Genomic DNA, 21,875 nt, shown 5'->3' on the forward strand with positions numbered 1-21,875 from the left:
GGAGAGACAAGAAAAATAATAATTTTCAGCTTTTGGCATTTTGAATTAAGGGGATGGTAGGCCATTAGAAATCAGAAGTTGGGAAATACAGGTTGGGCATAGTGGCCCTGAGGGCACAGCACTCTGAGAGGCCAGAGCTAATGGATTGCCTGAACTCAGGAGTTTGAGACCAGCCTGACCAAGAGCGAGATCCTGCCTCTAAAAAATAGCCAAGCTTTGTGGTGGGCGCCTGTAGTCCCAGCTACTCGGGGACTGAGGCAAGAAGATCACTTGAGCCTAAGAGTTGAGGTTGCTATGAACTATGACACCATAGCACTCTACTGAGGGTGACAAAGTGAGACTCTGTCTCAAAAAAAAAAAAAAAGGCCTGGGGCACTGTAGCTCAGTGGCTGGGGTGCCAGCCATGTACTCCAGGTCTGGCAGGTTCAAAACTGGCCTGGGCCTGCCAAACAACAATGACAACTTCAACAACAACAAAAAAATAGCTGGGCATTGTGGTGGGCGCCTGTAGTCCCAGCTAGTTGGGAGGCTGACGCAAGAGAATCACTTAAGTCCAAGAGTTTGAGGTTGCTGTGAGATGTGACACAACGGCGTTCTACTGAGGGTGACATAGTGAGACTCTGTCTCAAAAAAAAAAGTTAGGAAATACTACACTGGAAATCAGGGGAGAGAAATCCTAGCTAGAGATAAGAATTGTATAGCCTTCTACATTGAAACCCGGGGATTGGTAGATTTCAAGGAAGAGAACATAGAGAAGGGAGAAGTGAGGTCATATTTAAGAGCAAGGGACAAAGGAGGAGGAGGAGTTAAGGATAGGTGCAGTCAGAGAGCTAAGAGGATGACTGTGATTGTGTATTGACTTGGAAGCCATCTTCTATATTAGCCCTCATCATGCAAGTATTGACTTACCTGCCTATCTCCTTTAAATGTAGGCTTGTTGGGAAAGGGGGTGGGAGGGAGAGTAGATGAAGAGGCAGGAGGGAGAGAAACTGATATTAACCAAGCATCTGATAATGTTACTAGTAGTATTTATTGAAGGCTTACTGTGTGCCAGGCATTGCTCTCAGCATTTCATCTGTACCAACTCATTAAATCTCACAATAGTCCTATGAGATATATATTATTATACCAGTTTTATAGATAAGGAAATTAATGTACTGAGAAGGTAAGTACCTTGCTCAAGGTGACAAATGATGTGATAGAGCTGGAATTCAAACGCAGGCCTAAGTTCTCAACATTAAGCTTATATTCTGTACTAGGGACTTTAAGACTAGTTCCCAGAGGAGGGACCTCAGTTAAAAGGCTTATTAAAATTTTGGATCAATCCCATAAGCTGTATGTTATTCCATTTTAAAGATTAGGAAGTTTAGTCTCAGAGACGTTATTTTTCCCAGGTTACTCAGCTAGTAAGTGCTTAAAGCCAGGATTTTGAATCAGATTCTGTCAGAAAGCAAAGTCCATGTTTATCCATATTAATTGAGAGGTTATCAGACTTTTTCTGTATGAGGCTAGATGGCAAAAGCAGCTTTGTGGTCCATAGGTTTTTTTTTTTTTTTTTGCTTTTGCTTTTTGCAGTTTTTGCCTGGGGCTAGGTTTGAACCCGCCACTTTCAGCACATGGGGCCAGCGCCCCACTCCTTCACAGGCACCACCCGTCCATAGGGTTTTGATTGCATTTATTCCACTTTGCTGTTGTAGTATGAAAGCAAGCATAAGACAATACATAAATGAATGAACATGGCTGTGATCTTTATGGGCACTGAAATTTGAATTTCACGTAATTTTCAGGCACCACCAAATATTATCCTTTTTAAAGTTTTCTTTTTCAATCATTTAAAAACGTAAAACCCATTCTTAGCAGGTTGTTCAAAATGGTAGGCCAGATTTAGCCCATGGGCTGCAGTTTTACTAACCTTTGCTTTCATCCATTCATTAATCAATATGTACTAAATACTTTATGTAGAGTTACACTGGGCACTCTGTAGAGTTACACTAGTTACTTTATGTAGAGTTTTTGATATTTCATCAAAAACAAAGAGGAGTTCCAGCCCTCTAAGATGAAGCAGGTGATTATAATACAGTGTGGTAAGAATTATCATAAATTTATACTTACAAAATACAGTGGAAGAACAGATATGGGAGGCACCATAGGGTCATGGATGAATTTACAAAGGCATCGCAAAAAGAATGGTAGTTGATGGACTGCTAGGCTTATGGGGTAGGGGAGAGAGTAGCATTACTTGGGCAGAAAGAAAGGGGCTGATGCCAGGAAATGAACTTTGTCAAGAGGATAGGGCAGTGGGGATCGAATTTTTAGGATGTTTTAAGCCAAGGAGTAACATCCGATGTTTGTGTTTTAGAAAAATTAGGTTCTTGAATGTGGATTTATAGAGAGGAAAGTAGGAGAGGCACAGGTAAGTTAGCACAAGATAAGATAATTGCTGTAGTTATAGGGACAAATAGAAGACATATTTGGTGATTGATTTTAGGCTTAGGGATTGTAGAAGAATGAAAAGTCTACAAATACGTTTCTGGTTTGATTAGTGGGCATTCATCAAGACATTTTTAGAGGACAGGGAAGCATGCTTTAAGGGTGAGTGCAGGAGGCAGGGAAAAGAAAAGTGACTTTGAATTTTTAGCATGTTGGATTTGAGGTGCCTGAGGGACATCCAGGTAAAGATGTCCAGGGGGCGTCAAACATGTGAACCTGAGGTCTAGCCTAAGGTAAATCCATAGTAGTAGAGTAACTGCTCAGTTGTGGTGGGAACACATGGACTGAGAAGACTCTGAGCATTAACCCTGGGGGAACACGTGGCATTGAGGGAGCAGGAGACTAGTTGCATGGCAACAGCCAGAAAAGTAGGAGGACCAGGAGACGGTATTGAAATTTAGGAAAGTGACTTTCCCAAAAAATGATCCGATTGATATTCTACAGAAAGGTCAAGAAGATAAGGTATGAGGTGTTCATTGGCTTGAGCCATTGGAGTAGAGAAAGTTGTGGAAACTTAAATGAATAGTTTCAAAGGAGTGGGCTAAAGCCCAGATTGCCATGTGTTAAATCCTGAATGAACATGAGAAACTGGGGATATTACCCAAATGTTCAGTTGCAAAAGGAAGGAGACATGACAAAAGTTAGAAGTATCTCTAGCACCTAGTGCAAGATTTGGCACATATTAGACTAGGAAAATTCATTCATTTTACCAGTATGTATACTGTGCCAGGCATTGTTAATCTGAAGCTGGGGATAGGGTGATAAAAGGTAAGAGGAAGTTGTTCTAATTGTAGAGCTTGTATTTTAGTAGAGACTGCAGGGTGAGGGGTAGAGGTAAAAATTTTGGATGTTGATAAATACCCTGAAGAAAATAAAGCAGAGTGAAAGAATAAGAGTTGAATAGCCATGGAAGTGCAATAGCTCACACCTGTAATCCTAGCACTGTAGAAGGCCAAAGCGGGTGGATTGCCTAAGCTCACGAATTTGAGACCAGCCTAAGCTAGAGCGAGACACTGTCTCTAAAAATAGCTGGGTGTTGTGGCGGGCACAAGTCATCTCAGCTACTCAGGAGCCTAAGGCAAGAGAATCACTTGAGCCCAAGAGTTTGAGGTTGCTGTGAGCTATGACACCAAGGCTGTCTATGGGGGTGACAAAGTGAAACTCTGTATCAAAAATAAATAAAAGAATAACAGTGGAAGGTAGATGAGTGGTCTGTGTGATTATGATAGAAAGGATGGTTAGTGAAGTCTTTCAGAAGAGGTAAAATTGGAGCAGATATTTCATCAAGTGTAAAAGTCCTGGAATTTAAGAACAACAGGGTGTTTGGAGCTGACTAGACATAGGGATAGGTTGGTTTCACGTTAGTGAGGCATTATAGGCCAAGGTGAGGAATTTTGAAATGAATTGTTGCTCAGAACCAAGTGGACTTAACCTGATCTCTGTTTAAGAGGTCATTCTAACTGCAGGGTAAAGGGAGGAGGCAAGAGAAGGGAAGACGACCAATTGAGAGGCTGCTTTAGGCAAAAGATAATGGTGTTTTAAAGTAGGGGGAAGACATGACAGTGATGAGAAGTGGTGGTCTGTCCCCAGTGTATTTTGAAGGTAGAGCCAGCCAGGACTTGCTATTGTGGTGTAGGGGCAGAGGAGGACTCAAGCATGACAGCTAGGTCATCATTGCAAAACAAGTGGTTAGAGAAATGGGCATTATACTAAGATGGGGAAGGCATGGGGGGAGGAATATGTGGAGGCAAAGGTCAAGAGTTCTGTTGCAGCCATGTTAAGTTAGTGATGTCTGTTAGATGTTAAAGTGGAGATACCTAGGTCATTGGGATGAACAAATTGGAGTTTATTTGATTGAATGTGAATAAATACTGTTTAGCAATATCATTAGGAATCTTTAAGTCAAGACTTGATGTGATAATTCATATGTTGCCCTTCTCTTCAGTTTGAATCTTTTACTAGGTAAATACAAGTTTGATGGCTTATGAATCTTCTCTTCTCCCCACAGTAGCAGGAGGAAAGGAGCAAAGAAGTAGAAAGCCCAGGAGCCGAAATAGCTCAGTTGGGAGAACGTTAGACTGAAGTAGAAAGCCCAATGTGTCTTCTATGCCAGTGCTGTAGCAATACAGGTCCAGGCCTGGAGATCTCACTGTAGGAATTAGGCCAGTTTGGCAGCTGGATAATGAAAGAGTTTATTTTAGTTCGTTTCTTTCCAATAAAATCAAGAGGAAGAAAGAATAATTAACTTTCTCCTCCCCTTTTCCTACCTCTTCCTTCTAACTGTGGTCTAGAAAGGGTAAGTCATACCTCTTGAGATCATACTCTAAGTTAATGACAAAGTCAGGAGTAGAATCCATATTCTATGATTCTCATTCCAGCCCATTTTTCTACTGCATATGCTGTTGGTATGAGAGACCCAAAATTGCAGGGTCAGAGAGAATTTATTAGTTCATAGATATCCCCTGGCCAGATTTCTGCATTGGGCAAAGGTTTTCTGTTTACTCCTAAGTTTTTCCTGAGATAGTGAATGGTGAAGTTAGAAATGGAACTTTGTACCACACTGCCTTGGTTTTAAACCACAGCCTGGTCACTTACTTTGACCTTGAGTAAGTTAGTTCTCTTTCTGTGCATCTTTTCATGAAATGGGGAAAATGTTTAGTGACCTTAAAGACTGGTTATATTTGATGGTTATTACATATAAAACGCTTAGAGTAGTGCCTAGCACATAGTAAGCACTCCTTTTAGGTATTAGTAACTGTTACTATGATATTCACTTGGATATAGAAAATTGCTGTCTGCCATTCTTAATAGATACTTTGCATACAATTAAAAAACTATATATATATAGTTTGTCTCCCAAGAATGGGTCTTGCTTTGTTGCCCAGGCTGGAGTGCAGTGGTATGATTATAGCTTACTGCAGCCTTGAACTCGTGGGCTCCAGAGATCCTCCTACCTCATTCTCCCAGTAGCTGTGACTATAGGCATATGCTACCACACCCATCTGATTTTTTATTTTTTGTCTGTGTTGCCTAGGTTGGTCTCAAACTTCTGGCCTCAAGTGATCCTCTTGCTTTAGCTTCCCAAAGTGTTGGGATTACAGGAGTGAGCCACCACTCCTGGCTATTTATATATATTTTTTTAATTGACAAATAAATTATATCTATTTGTCATATACAACATGATATTTTGAAGTGTGTATACATTGTAGAATGGCTAAATTAAGCCAATTAATATATGCATTACCTCACTTATTTGTTGTGAATTTGCATTTAATTAGAATGATAACAGTATATTAGCTATGTTTCTTACACATGAGATCTGACAAGTTCGTGAACTTGCCATTGTGCACTTATGTTGGCAGCACTGTACAAACATTTAGTAAAGTTTATAACCTTGGCATGTCAGTGTCTTACAGCTGTGTTCATGTCAGTGCGTGACAATATCTTGCTGAGTGGCATTCATTATTGCATATGTGTGGGCAATTGCGAGAATGTCGGAGCTTGAATTAGAGCAATGAACAAACATTAAATTTCTTGATAAACTTGGCAAGAGTGGAAGTGAAATTAGGGCTGTGTTAGTCCAAATTTATGGGGATAATCACATGAAGAAAATGGCAGTATACAAATGGATTAAATATTTCCTGAGGAGAAAGAAAGCGTCACTGATGAAGAGAGGTCAGGATGGCCATTGATGAAGAGAACTGATGAAAACATTGCAAAAATTTGTTTAATTATGCATCAGAGTCCTTGGCTGACTTTGAGAAGCATAGCAGACCAAGTAAGCATCAATAGAGAAACAGGAAAATCTTAACTGAACATCTTGGCCTGAGATGGGTGTGGCTCTTGCATCACTACAATGCACCAGGTCACACAGCACTGTCTGTGAGGGGAGTTTTTAGCCAGTAAACAAATAGCTGTATTGGAATACCCTCCCTACTCACCTGATATGGCCCTCAATGACATTTTTCTTTACCCAAAGATAGAGGAAAAACTGAAAGGCAGACGTGTTTTGTTTTATTTTTTGGAGAATCTGTTGCCCCGGGCTAGTGTGCAGTGGTGTCATAGCTCATAGCAGCCTCAAATTCCTGGGCTCAAGTAGTCCTTTACCTCAGCCTCTTGAGTAGCTGGTACTACAGATGCCCACCACAACACCCAGCTAATTTTTCTAATTTTTTTTTTTTTTTTTTAACTAGAGACTGAGTCTTACTCTTGCTTAGGATAGTCTCAAACTCCTCAACTCAAGCAATCCACCCACCTCTGCCTCCCAGAGTGGTAGGATTTATAGGTGTGAGCCACTGTGCCTTGCCAAAGGGAAGACATTTTGATGACATTCAGGAAATCAAGGGTAGAGTGCTCTGGCATCAGGCTCACAGCAACCTCAAACTTTTGGGCTCAAGCAATCCTCCAAAGTACCTAGGACAATAGGTGCCCGCCATAATGCCTGGCTGTTTTTAGAAGTAGGGTCTCGCTCTTTCTCAGGCTGGTCTCGAACTCCTGAGCTTAAGCAGTCCACCCGCCTCGGCTTCCCAGAGTACTAGGATTACAGGCATGAGCCACCATGCACAGCCCCTCATAGTTCTTTTAACTGGTACTCATTTTCTAGAGGCTTGATTGAAGTTTTGGTTTACTAAGAATATTTTGTAGGTGCTGAATGATTTATTTTAAAAGTATACTTATTACATCAGACTGAGAAGGCAATAATGTCTGGTTGTCTTAGTGGGTTCAGATGTCAAGCTATCACTACATTGGTAGTTGCTGATGTGAGCTCATTGCGATAGTTTCATACTGAGTGACTTTCTAGCTTTTATCATTTTTTCTGTGTTTATTCATTGGAATTCTTCTGTAAGACCTCTTATTCATATGACTTAATCACTAGAATGCTCTAATATAAAAGAAAAATAAAAACATATAATATAATATATCACCTGTGGTTCAAGGAGTAGGGCGCCAGCCCCATATACAGAAGGTGGCGGGTTCAAACCCGCCCTTGGCCAAAAAAACTGCAAAAAAAAAAGAAGAAAAAGAAAAAAAAATGTCTTTCAAGGTATAAATGCTCAGCAATAAGTATTTAAATAGTCACATACTGAAGGGTGGGGTTAGTTTCTGATCCCATGGAAGCAGTTTTCACACATCTGGTTAAAGCGGACAACCAAACATGCAAAAACAATCGGGGTCAGTCCCTAACTCCCCCAAATTGGTATGTGACTTAAAGGAAATAATGACGATAGCTACTTGTACCTACACACAGGATTATTATGAACATGACAGCTTCAAATGCAAATCCACGACAGACATACTTTATTGATAGTTTAAATAACACAAATAATGTTGCCGTCAGTTTTGGTTCTTTTTGAACAACTCAACAGTATTGTGTTCCAAATATTTTACCCAAATAGTTATATGTTAAAATTATGCAGAAATACTTAGTATCTATACATACATTGAGTTCATTTCTTTTTTTTTTTTTTTGTAGAGAAACGAGTCTCACTTTATTTATGGCCCTCAGTAGAGTGCCGTGGCCTCACACAGCTCATAGCAACCTCCAACTCCTGGACTTAAGCGATTCTCTTGCCTCAGCCTCCCAAGTAGCTGGGACTACAGGTGCCATTGAGTTCATTTCTAAACTTAAGTTAATTCTAGACAAGTTTTTCTGTTAGGACATTTGAAAGTCATGTGCAAGATGAGACATTTTTTCATTGTAGAGTATTGTCCATCACACTGCAGATGTGTAGAGTCCCTGGCAGTGACTTCCCAGATGCTGAAACGATACCCTGTCATTGTGATAACCAAATTTTCTTAATACCCTCTAGGAAGTAACATCACCTTCATTAAGAACCATTGGCAGGCTGAACACAGTGGCTCACGCCTGTTACCTGGGAGGCCAAAGCTGAAAGATCTCTTGAGCTCAGGACTTCAAGGCCAACCTGAGCAAGAACAAGACCCCATCTCTACTAAAAACAGAAAAATTAGCAGGCAACTATCTATAGTCCCACCTACTCGAGAGGGTGAGGCAGGAAAATTGCCTGAGCCCAGGAGTTTGAGGCTGCTGTGAGCTAGGCTGATGCCATAGCATTCTAGCCTGGGTGACAGAATGAGACTTGAAACTCTGTCTCAAAAAAAAAAAAAAAGAAGAACTAGTGGTAAAGGGAATAAGATAAGAAATCAAATAACCAGTAGAAATAAATACTTGAAAATAGGAGATAAAATCATCTGTTTTTGCTGATGTTACCTTTATACCTAAAAAAAGTAGACCTGGCTCAGAGCCCGTAGCTCAGTGGTTAGGGCACCGGCCACATACACCTGGGCTGGCAGGTTCGAACCCAGCCTGGGGCTGCTAAATAACAATGACAACTACAACAAAAAAAATTAGTTGAGCATTGTGGCGAGTGTCTATAGTTCCAGCTACTTGGGAGGCTGAGGCAAGAGAATCACTTAAGCCCAAGAGTTTGAGGTTACTGTGAGCTGTGATGCCACGGCACTCTACCAAAGGCAACATAGTAAGACTGTCTCAAAAAACAAAACAAGACAAACCTGATTCCCTTTAAAAATTACTTGAATTAATGAGATAATTTAATAACTGACTGGTTAGGTACAGTTTACATATTCGTTTCTTGATGGGACAGGTTCTGAGAAATATGTCATTAGGTGATTTTATCATTGTATTAACATCATAGCATGTACTTACACAAACCTAGATGGTACATGGTATAGCCTACTACACACCTAGGCTCACATGTATGGTATAGCCTATTGCTCCTGGACTAAAAAACTATACATATAGTATGTTACTGTACTGAATACTGTAGGCATTTGTAACACAATGGTAAGTATTTGTATTTAAACATAGAAAAGGTACAATAAAAATATGTAATCTTTGGGGGGGGTGTCAAATGATCCTTTATTGAAACATTTTCCTTTGTACTTTTTAACTAGCTGGGCATTCCACAGCACCACTGTTGATGTCATCTATGATGTCATGCGGGTGGCAGTCATTAGCATTGTGGCCACTGACTGCTGTGATCTCTTTAATGGTTCCAGAGAGTTCTCTGGCTAAAGATTGATGCCACATCTGTCTGGCAATGTTGACAGTCTCATTGAAAGTGATATTTCCATTGTGTTTAATGTTTTTCTGTTTCTTTCTGTCTCTTGGTGGTTCCTTGAGGGCTTTGATGATGAGGGCAGAAGCAGAAGGTACCACTTCAATCTGGGCCTGTCTGTTCTAGATAGTCAGTTGCACTGTAATCTTCGGACCTTTCCAGTCATTGGTTGCCTTGGCGATGTCATCACCAACTTTTTTTTACACTTACAAGAAAACCTAGGGGGCCAATCTTGGGGACCAGGGCCAGATGTGGCACCAGCTTCGCCACTGGTACACCTCAGGTACACAACTGTGATCTTGTTTGGGTCAAACTTAGGCAGCATGGTGGAGGCAGCTGGGGTTGGATGAACCTGAATTCAGGACAACCAAAGACAGTTGTACCTTGGCCTCCTCCAAGCCAAAAGCTGAGAGAAAAAATTGCACTCTTATAAGACCACTGTTGTGGATGTAGTTTGTTGTTGACCTAAACGTTACGCAGTGCATAACTGTGGTTAGGAGTGACAATTGCTGGATCATTGGAAAGATGACCCAAACTACAACTTGGTTTTGTTTAAAATTTTTTATTGTACTCACTTTTTTCTCCTCTCATAGAATTGCTTGTTTCTTCCTGATTGTTGCAGTCTCAAGAATGTTAAAATTTTTTATATGTTAGGACTTTTCTCCCATTCTCATTTGGCTTGTGTGTAGTGTCTTGCTTCGCTCAAAGGATTTCATTTTTATTGTGGACATATCTGCCTGTGATTTTTTTGTTTGCTTTAGACAGAAAAGGTAAAAAAGCAATTGAGGGAGTGACCTAAAGAAAGCACAGAGACTGGGTGGTGCCTGTGGCTCAGTGAGTAGGGCGCCGGCCCCATATACCAAGGGTGGTGGGTTCAAACCCAGCCCCGGCCGAACTGCAACAAAAAAATAGCCAGGCGTTGTGGCTGGCGCCTGTAGTCCCAGCTGCTCGGGAGGCTGAGGCAGGAGGATCGCGGAAGCCCACGAGCTAGAGGTTGCTGTGAGCTGTGACGTCATAGCACTCTACTGAAGGCGGTAAAGTGAGACTCTGTCTCTACAAAAAAAAAAAAAAATAAGAAAGCACAGAGGTAGGAAGCAAGGAATGTGAAGGTATCCCCTTAGAGAAAGCGGGGTGGGATTGTGATGAGGTGGCAGATGGATTACAGAGTCATACTGCTCCAAGAGGGGAAGGGAAGAGATCTTTGTGGAGTGTGAGGTACCTTGTAGAATTGTTCAGTAGTGTGGTCTGCTCAGTTATTGTGCCTTATCGTCAGGTGTTAAAAGGCCTTTGGGGTTGGAGGAGCTTTTTAACAAAGGCTTGCAAACTTAATTGGCCTTGACTTATACCAAAAAAAATACATTGTTATTGTACAAAAAACCCACAGATAATCGAAACAAAAGTTTCATGACAGCCGGGCTCCAGCGTCTCATGCCTGTAGTCCCAGCACTCTGGGAAGCCCAGGGGGGTGGATTGCTTGAGCTTACTAGTTCACGACCAGCCTGAGCAAAAAAAAAAAACAAGACCTCTGTCTCTACTAAAAATAGAAAAACTGAGGCAAGAGGATGGCTCGAGCCTGAGTTGGAGGTTGCTGTGAGCTATGACGTCACAGCACTCTACCCAGGGGGAACAGCTTGAGACTCTTGTCTCAAAAAAAAAAAGTTTCATGAAATAATACCCTAACTGTTGCAGTGTAGTCCAATAATTTTAGAAATTCTGGTTGAGATCTACTAAATTAGTGATTCTCAACTCTGTCAGACCCAGACCCGGTGTCTCAATTTATTTTTATAACAAATAAAATTGGTAAAAAAAAATTTTTTTTTTTTTAGAGACAGAGTCTTACTTTATGGCCCTCGGTAGAGTGCCATGGCATCACACAGCTCCAACTCCTGGGCTTAAGCGATTCTCTTGCCTCAGCCTCCTGAGCAGCTGGGACTACAGGCGCCCGCCACAACGCCCGGCTATTTTTTGGTTGCAGTTCAGCTGGGGCCGGGTTTGAACCCGCCACCCTCGGTATATGGGGCCGGCGCCTTACCGACTGAGCCACAGGCGCTGCCATGGTAAAAAATTTTAACCAATTGCTGATTAGCCTAAAATAAAGTTGATAGAAAAAGTCTTTAACTACAATTAGACATTGCATTGAAATGGTTTGAGTGCCTGTGCCTACTTTTAAATAACTTTGGATTTAAAAGAAATAAGATCAGAAGATTTTTCGTTTTCCGGCACTACACACTATAGTAGTGTAAGAAAATGAAATAGAGATATGGACAGTTACTAGAAAGAAATTTGTTAAGATAAGTAAAAAAATTATTTATATATGATAACAGAAAAGGGTAAATAATCTTATTTGATGTGGGGGTAACATAAAACAAATTATAAACTGTCAACAGGTATTCTCACATAGTCACCAACGAGTTTGGCCTTAGAAGTCAAAATAATTCTTTGTGAAATGATCTAGCGTGAAATAAGGAAGTAAGGAAATCCCAGAGAAAACCTGTGGAACCCATGGTTATCAACCTATACCCAGCCTCACAGAGGTCCTCAAACTTTTTTTTTTTTTTTTTGTAGAGGCAGAGTCTCTCCCTTCGATAGAGTGCTGTGGCGTCACACAGCTCACAGCAACCTCCAACTCCTGGGCTTAGGCGATTCTCTTGCCTCAGCCTCCCGAGTAGCTGGGACTACAGGCATCCGCCACAGTTTTTGTTGCAGTTTGGCCGGGGCTGGGCTTGAACCCACCACCCTCAGTATATGGGGCTGGCGCCCTACCCACTGAGCCACAAGTGCTGCCTGGTCCTCAAACTTTTTAAACGGGGGGGCCAGTTCACTGTCCCTCAGACCGTTGGAGGGCCATACTATAGTTTAAAAAAAAAAAAAAAAAAACTATGAACAAATTCTTATGCACACTGCACATATCTTATTTTGAAGTAAAAAAACAAAATTGGAACAAATACAATCACACCACCTCATGTGGCCTGTGGGCCGTGATTGACGATGAGGAACAGGATGGATTGGAAAAAGAAACAGTAACAACTGTGTGGTAGACTTTAGAGGACATTATTAGAATAAAAAGAAAATAATAGCAATCCCCAAATAAGTTTACTGTTTTTACAACAGGTTTCTAGTCATTACATCATAAACAATTAAATATACTAGAACCTCTGTAAATTGACTTATCTAAACAACTGTAATGAATTAGTCAAAATATGGAGGTGGTCAACATGAGGAACCTCCACTGAGTACATGCAATGCATGTCCAATCTATGAAAATTAGGTCAGCTTAAGGAGGGGGTCAACTAGAGAGGGTCTGCTGTATAGGATGTCATTGATGTGAATTTTTTATGTTAATAAAATTTTGCAAGGCTGTTTCCTAAGGCTGTACTAATTTAACAATGTTTGGAAATAAGTCTCTGTTACATATTTAGAAGTAACAGCTATGAAAGCAGTCTGATTAGCTATGTTATACTGGAAACTCAGCTCCTACAAAGAGCTTCATTTTCAGATTCTCTGAAATGCTAAATAGTCTTTTTTTTTGACCGGGGCTGGGTTTGAACCCGCCACCTCCAGTATATGGGGCCCGTGCCCTACTACTTTGAGCCACAGGCACCACCTGCTAAATAGTCTTTTATAAAAAAATTATAAATGAAACAAAACAATCTTTTCTTAACTTAGGGGTTGTGGCATACCTGGAAAGTAAGTATTTATTGAAACTGCAAATAATATTTTGTGTTTATTTGAAAAATGGAATTAGGTATTATGTTTAGATAATTTTAAAGTTTTGATTTTTGTTACTTATTTTTTGGTTTGCTTCTTGAATGTCTAGTGGGAGATTTGGAAAATGCTGTGAGGATGCTGTATAATTCTTTATTGTATTTTCTGTACATTGCGAGATGCCTAGTATCTTTGGCACTTTTCCCCCAATAAATACCAGTGTGGCCCCCAATCATTGTGACAAAAAATAACCCTCTACAGAGTTTTGTAATGCCCTATGTGGGTGATGCCTTCTATTTGACAGCTAGAGTGACTAAATTGATTTTACTTGATCATGACCTATAGTTTGAAAAAACTCATGTAGGCAGATGTTTACTGACAGGTGTCATTCTGAGACCTGTTATTGACCAAACCATCTAGGACTTTGGCACCCTCCCCAAAACTGGTAGGAAGAATTGATTGCGACATTGTTGCAAAAACAGAATTTTTGCTTTCCTAGTGTTAATGGATCTGCTTCAGTTAGCTTCATTCTTTGCATTCTGGTTTTCATATTCTAAGAAAAATGTTAATGGCCCTGCTAAACTTATTTGCCCTCCAATTTAGATGGTACCAGTGTCCTATGAAATATGCAGAAACCCTTTCAAAAACATGTTTGTCTTTTAATATCTGAGCCCAACATATGCATTCACAGAGCATTTGCTCTAAGAGAATCATCCTTTAAACCATCTGTCTCTTTGTTTGCTTAGTTTTTTATTTTTTATTTTTTTTAAGAGACAGAGTCTCACTTCTTCGCCATGGGTAGAGTGCTATGGCATCACAGCTCACAGCAACCTCCAGCTCTTGGGCTTAGGTGATTCTCTTGCCTCAACCTCCAGAGTAGCTGGGACTACAGGCACCCACTACAACACCCAGCTATTTTTTTGTTGAGGTTTGGCCGGGGCTGGGTTGGAACCTGCCTGCCGCGGTGTATGGGGCTGGCACCCTACTCACTGAGCCATAGCGTCACCCCTGCACCTATTTTTGCTTGTTTTTTAAAAATACTTCATTTTGGAATAATTTTTGGTTTATAGAAAAGTTGCAGAGACAGCACAGAGTTCTCATATACCCTTCACCTGGTTTTACCTAATGTTAACATCTTGCATTACCATGGAGCATTTGTCAAAACTAAGAAACCAACATTGGTACATTATTACTACTACCTAAACTCTAGACTTTATTTGGATGCCCTTTCTGCCCTCCCCCCAATCCCTTTTTCATTACAGAATCCAGGATACTCTGTTGCATTTAGTGCTTCTTGCTTTTGACCTCAGTAGCTACAAGAGAATTGAGTGCACCTTGCTGCCAGCTCTAGGTGAAGCTGTTTTACCTCTCTCAGAACTGCCTACTCCTGCCCTTCAGCTAAACAGCCCATTTTGTCTGATTTTTTGTTCGTTAGGTATAGTATCTGGATACTTTGCTGTTCTCTCAATATACTAGTGTACTTGCTTCCCATTTTATAACAAGACACACAGAACTGAATTCAGTTCTTCACATATAGTCTGGCACAGGTAAAATTTGTAGAAATATTAGTTATGGATCTTGTACAGCTGTTAATGCAGCCTAAGTGTGCTTGCTTATTTGCTGGCTATAGCAGCTGCATCTCATCTTGGGTTAATAGTGAAGCTGAGGTTCTATTTAATTAATTCATCTAGAAATTTTTACCACATGAATTGCTGTTTATTCCAAAGACAAGACTTTATATGAGTCCCTTTTAAAATTCATCTTGTTTTGTACATCCATTTGTCCATCTTTTGATCTCGATTCTATTACCTAATTTTTTTTTTTTTTTTTTTTGAAATAGAGTCTCACTATGTTGCCGTGGATAGAGTGCTATGGTGTCACAGCTCACAGCAACCTCAAACTCTTGGGCTTAAGTGATTCTCTTGACTTAGCCTCCTGAGTAGCTGGGACTACAGGCGCCCACCACAACACCCAGCTATTTTTTTATTGCAGTTGTCATTGTTGTTTAGCTAGCCCAGGCCAGTTTTGAACCCGCCAGCCTCGGTGTATGTGCCTGGTGCTGTAACCACTGTGCTTTTTTTTTTTTGTAGAGACAGAGTCTCACTTTATGGCCCTTGGTAGAGTGCCGTGGCATCACACAGCTCATAGCAACCTCCAACTCCTGGGCTTAAGTGATTCTCTTGCCTCAGCCTCCCGAGTAGCTGGGACTACAGGCGTCCACCACAACGCCCGGCTATTTTTTTTTTTTTTTTTTTTTGGTTGCAGTTCAGCCGGGGCCGGGTTTGAACCTGCCACCCTCGGTATATGGGGCTGGCGCCTTACTGCATAACCACTGTGCTATCGGCACTGAGCCATGTTGTCTAATATTTTAACTGTTATCTTTTATACACAAACTTATAAATATGTTCTCTGCCTTTTTCTAAGTCACCAGTAAAAACATTGTGTAGAATTGGGTCAAGTACAGCACCTTAAACTTACCATGATGTATGATAATTGGACCAGTGGAAAGAAGATGTAGCAAATGTGTAACTGGGTGAGGAGGTAGAAAGCATGTTAGCATAGGGCACAAAGAGCCTTGATTCTGCCTTCCTTAGAGTTGTCCTCCTTTTCTCCACAAGAGATACACTCCAGGACCCCCCAGTGGATGCCTGAAACCACGGATACCAAACTATATATATACTTTGTTTTTCTGATAACTGAGGCAGCTACTAAGTGACTAGTGGGAAGGTTTATAGTGCACCTATGTTTAACAAAGGCATGATTCACTTCCCAGGTGAGACTAAACAAGATTTTGGAACAGTGTACAATTTAAACTTAAGTGTTGTTTATTTCTGGAATTTTCCACTTCATATTTTTGGACTACTGTCATCCATGGATAACTGAAACCTCAGAAAGCAAAACCTCAGGCTGAGGATGATTGCTCACGCCTATATTATCCTAGCACTTTGGGAGGCAAAGGAGAAAAGCTTACTTGAGTTCAGGAGTTTAAGACCAGCCTGGGCAACAGGGCAAGACCTTGTCTCTACAGAAGATAAGAACAATCAGCCAGGCATAGTAACACATACCTGTAGTCCCAGCTATTTAGGTGTCTGAGACAGTAGCATCACTTGAACACAGGAGTTGGTGGCTTCAGTGAGCTGTGATCACACCACTGCATTCCAGCCTGGGCAACACAGTGAGACTCTGCCTCAAAACAAAAACAAAAGGGCGGCGCCTGTGGCTGTGCGGCGCCTCGGCCCCATATACCAGAGGTGGTGGGTTCAAACCCGGCCTTGGCTAAAAAACTGCCACAAAAAACAAAAAAAAAAAAGAAAGAAAGAAAGCAAAACTGAGGATTAGAGGGGACCGCTAAATATACCAACTGGTTAGTGCCTAAGCTAGACTCTTGCAGAATGAGATCAGCTGAATTTCTTGGAGGGAGATGAGTGGGCACAGGATCAGTCTTAATAAGAATGAATGTTAGCTTACCTTTTATTTTCCTGGTTATGCCTGAATTTTCAGCTTTGAGATTTTCATGAGCCTTGCTTGAACAAGGTGCTGAACTAAACTTGAAGAGGACTGAAAATTTTGTAGGATTATAGAGATACTTTATTTCTAATTGACACTTGATACTTGTACTTATATATAGGGTACAAAGTGATATTTCAATGAATGTACAGAATGTAATGATCAAATCTGAGTGATTAGTATATCACCTCAAACATTGTTTCTTTATGTTAGGAGCATTCAAAATCTCTCTTGTAGCTATTTGAAAATATACAGTAAATTATTGTTAGCTAAGCGGACTTTTTTTATTTACCAAAGAGGTATTTGAATGACATACTTCCTCTTTAATAATGCTTAGTCATATATCATTTCCTATTTTTCTGTTGTTAGGCACCCCTCCCCCCCTTTGGACTTTCTCTTAATTTTTAGGAGGCCATTTTTTGTTTGTTATATTTATTACAGATATTTCTCCCACTTGTTTTCAGTGGACATTGTTTATGAGACCTTTTGCCAATACTAAAGTTTTATACTTAATTATTATCAAATTTACAATGTACTCGCGTTTCCACATTTGTGGTTTCGGTTTCCCTCTGTTATTTAGAAAGGCCTGCGTTGCCCACCAAGACATATAAAAATATTCTCATTTTCTTACAGTAAGTTTGCCTTTTTAAAAACCTGGCATAATGGCTCATAATTCCAGCACTTTGGGAGGCTAAGTCAGGAGGATCACTTGAGCCTAGAAATTTGAGACCAGCCTAAGCAATACAGTGAGACTATCTCTATAAAAAAATACACAAAAAAATTAGACAGGTGTGGTGGCACATGCTTGTAGTTCTAGCTACTCAGAGGCTAAGGCAGGAGGATTGCTTGATCCCAGGAATTTGAGGTTGTAGTGAACTATGATAATGTCACTACACACTAGCTGGGGCAACAAAATGGGGCACTGTCTCAAAAAAAAAAAATAAATAAAAATTTTTTTTTTTTTTTTTTTAAACAATATTTGCTGGCCAGGCGCAGTGGCTCACGCCTATAAGCCTAACACTCTGGGAGGCTAAGATGGATGGATTGCATGAGCTCACAGTTTCAAGACCAGCCTGAGCCAAGAGCAAGACCTCATTTCTAAAAATAGCCAGGTATTGTTGTGGGTGCCTGTAGTCCCAGCTACTTGGGAGGCTGAGGCAAGAGAATCACTTGAGCCCTAGATTTTGAGGTTGCTGTGAACTAAGACACCTAGGCACTCTACTGAGGGTGGCAAAGTGAGACTTTGTCTCAAAAAAAAAAAAAAAAATGCTATTTTTAAGCTACCTACCTATCCAGTCCTTTTCTTTGAGAATGGAATTTTTATGTACATGTGAGAAATGTGTCATGCATTCAGAAGAGTGTACAAAAGGTATGTATCCAGTAAAAAAGAGAAATAAAACATACACATATCCCTTTTACTTTAGAACTCACAGAAACAAAATGTGCTCACAGGCTTCATTCGCAGCAGAAAAAACCCCAGCTTGTTTGAACACCTACAGGCATTGTTCACAGTCAAAAGGTTAGTTAAGAAATATAACATTTCATACACATGTTCATACCCATTACTCAGACCTTTGTTTTGATCATCTTCTTGCCTTTCTCTGTAGTTTTACTTCTGATATATCTAGTCCTGTCTTAGCCATACACAGAATAGGTAAGCTCAGGGCATTTTGTGTGTGTCTGTATGGTCAATTCTTGTTATATGTGCTAGTTGTGTTCTATAAAGTTATGAATGCCAAATTAGCTAATATTGAACCTCTGCTCCTAGAAGTATAAAGTTAGGTTCCTGCAAACCTCTGATCACAATATTTTTATTAGCAGATCAGTCTATAACCTTGTTTTATGTGTCTTTCTGTTGAAAGTCACTTTATTATATATTGTTGATTCATTAACATTGAACTCATGGCAAACAACACTGTAACTCATGCTTGAACGAAGCTTATCTAACACACATATTTTCTCCGTGACACAGATCACAGGCATGTAAGTGCTTAGGAACACTAGGTCCTAACCCTAGCCCTCACCCAAGGGCCCTGAACACTCTGCAGCATCATGCTTCGGGGCCATTTTAAATAACAAAATCACCAACAAACAGCACAAAAAGGTAAGAATCATGGTGCTAAGTGGACCATTAAAAGAACACTTGTTTACAGAATGAGGTCAGAAACAAGAATACAGAGCATTGCCTCGTATGACATAAGCTGGAGACCTTATACTGGCATGATGTGTGAAGGCACTGCAAGTATTGATTTATGTTTATGTATGTATTAATATGTAAATAAAACAGGAACATTAGTATGTTCAGGAATAGTACCTTGGGGAGTTAATTGAGGGGAGCATGAGGAGACCCTTAGGGTCTGGCAGTGTTCTCTTACTTGATCCAGGTGTTGATTACGCAGCATGTGTTCACTTTGTGAAATCCAAGTGAAATTCCTTGTATCCTTTTCTGTATGTTACTCTTAAGTAATCATATAAAACAAACAATATCCTCACCCAAAAGTGGACTTCTGAGGGTCCCTCTGCCAGTATGGAGGAGTAGTTGCCCTTACCTGTTTTATGGCTCTTCGTGATAAATGTCCCTTCACCATCTTCCTGGTGATTTTCATTTCATCTCATACTTGTTGTACTGAGTCCTAAATTCCATCTCTCCTTTTATTACCCCCTCCTACTCTTGTGGTATCATATGCTTTTGTAGTTTCTGGAAGAAAAGTTACATGGGAAGTATTTTTTCCAAAACTTTCTTTTTTCTTTCTTTCTTTCTTTTTTTTTTTTTTTTTACAGAGACAGCGTCTCACTTTGTTCCCCTGCCCTCAGTAGAGTGCTATTGGGTAAAAGCTGACAGCAACCTCAAATTCTTGGGCTCAAGTGCCCATCCTCTTGCCTCAAGCTCCCTGGCACCCTGCTATTTTAGAGACAGTCTCTCTCTTGCTTAGGCTGGTCTCCAATTCTAGAGTTCAAGCAATCTACCTGCCTCAGCCTCCCAGAGTGCTAGGATTATAGGCATGAGCCACCGCGCCTGGCCTGAGAACTTTCATACTTGAATGGTATCTTTCCTAGGCATAGAATTTTAATTTAGAAATCTTTCAGAACTTTCATGACATAGTACATTATTTTTTGTCCAGTATTCCTGTAGAAAACATCAGATTCTTGATCTGTGTGTGCCGGCGCTACTCCTTGTCTGTATCCCCTCTCCTGGAAACCAGTAGAATCTCTCTGTTTTGAGGCCTGCTCTTGTGACATGTGATTGCTATAGGTTTCTTTTTATTCTCTGTATGTTTAGTACTCTGGGCCCTTTCAGTCTGGCAACTTGTATATTCTCTATTCTGGGAAGTTTTCTTGAATTATTCTGTTGGATTCTTCCCTCCATTTTTTCACTTTCAGGATATTAAAACTCCTAGACTAATGTCCCGATTTTCTTCTCTTTATCATCTGTTTTTTTTGTTGTTGTTGCTTTTTTTTTGTCTGTCTCTGTTCTTTTTTCCTTTCTTCCTGTTTTGGATATGATTTAGTTACTTAATCCCTCTGTTCTTAGTAAAGTATGCACTTTGTTCTGTTGTCAGTGATGCCTAGAATTCCCTAGGTCAGAGACCCTCTTTAATGAATAAACTTCTGCTTTCCACTGGAAGTGGAGTATAATATTGAAAAGATAGCTTAGAAATTTCATTGCTTCTCAAAGAGCTTTTACCCATCTTTCATTTTCAGCAATTCTCCTCTCTAATCCTAGTTCCAGCACTACCCGATAACTTCCAGTTGTAGACATTTTGTTGAATCTGCATTTTAAATTGGGTTGTTTCTTAGCTTTACCCTTTGCCCATACTACAACTCAGCTTTTTCCAGTCTCCTAATTTTATTACCTACTTCTCCTTTCCAGCTTCCAAAATTTTATTGCTATTTATTTCTATTCTCCTTATCCTTGTGAATTTGGTTTTTTTATGTCAATTTTATTACAAAATTTTAAGTTTTAGAAAGGAACAAAATCAGATTCTGTCTTAGGACTATTCTAGACTTTATTTTTACAAAATTATGGTTGAGTCACAAGTGCCATTGTCCAGTGCACAACAGTTCAATGCAGGAGTTCTAGCCACATCAGCATTTGAAATGTGGCTAGTGCAATTGAAGAGCTGAATTTAAAACTTTTTTTAATTTTAATAAATTACATTTAGACCAGGTGCAGTAGTTCACACCTATAAGCCTAGCACTTTTGGAGACCAAGGTGGGAGGATTGCTTGCTTAAGGTCAGAAGTTCAAGGCCAGCCTGAGCAAGAGCAAGATAACCCATCTGTACAAAACAAAAAGAAATATTAGGGCGGCGCCTGTGGCTCAGTGAGTAGGGCACCGGCCCCATATGCCGAGGGTGGTGGGTTCAAACCCAGCCCCGGCCAAACTGCAACCAAAAAATAGCCGGGCGTTGTGGCAGGCGCCTGTAGTCCCAGCTACTTGGGAAGCTGAGTCAAGAGAATCGCCTAAGCCCAAGGATTTGGAGGTTGCTGTGAGCTGTGTGACACCACGGCACTCTACCGAGGGCGATAAGGTGAGACTCTGTGTCTACAAAAAAAAAGAAATATTAGCCAGGTATGGTAGCATGTGTCCATAGTCCCAGCAACTTGGGAGGCTGAGATTGGCAGAGGAGAGTTTGATGTTGCAATGAGCTATGATGGACACCATTACACTCTAGCCAGGGCAACAGAACAAGACTGGAAAACAAAATGAATTAAAAAGTAAATTATGGTGGTGCCTGTGGCTCAAGGAGTTGGGTGCTGGCCCCATATACTGGAGGTGGCAGGTTCAAACCCAGCCCCGGCCAAAAACTGCAAAAAAAAAAAAAAAAGGAAATTATGGCTCAGCACCTATGGCTCAAGTGGCTAAGGCGCCAGCCATGTACACCTGAGTTGGCAGGTTCAAATCTAGCCTGGGCCTGCCAAACAACAATGATGGCTGCAACCAACAACAACAAAAAAAGTAAATTATATTTAAATAGTCCCCTGTGTCTAGTGGCTTTCATATTGAACAGCACTATTCCAGTATTAGTGAAGGAGGAGTTGGAATACAAGTACTAGTCAGTATAATTACCACTGG

General features: G+C 40.5%; 1 protein-coding gene and 1 pseudogene across 1 annotated transcript in view; one reads left to right on the forward strand and one right to left on the reverse strand.

Annotated features, from left to right (window-relative positions):
- The window catches only part of KCMF1 (potassium channel modulatory factor 1), an 86,054-nt gene that overhangs the window by 17,351 nt on the left and 46,828 nt on the right, over nucleotides 1-21,875 (forward strand). The window lies entirely within an intron of this gene.
- Nucleotides 9,364-9,927, reverse strand: LOC128583003 (60S ribosomal protein L12-like; annotated as a pseudogene).

This window comes from Nycticebus coucang, chromosome 4, assembly GCF_027406575.1.
Source record: "Nycticebus coucang isolate mNycCou1 chromosome 4, mNycCou1.pri, whole genome shotgun sequence".
In the NCBI taxonomy this organism is placed as follows: Eukaryota; Metazoa; Chordata; class Mammalia; order Primates; family Lorisidae; genus Nycticebus; species Nycticebus coucang.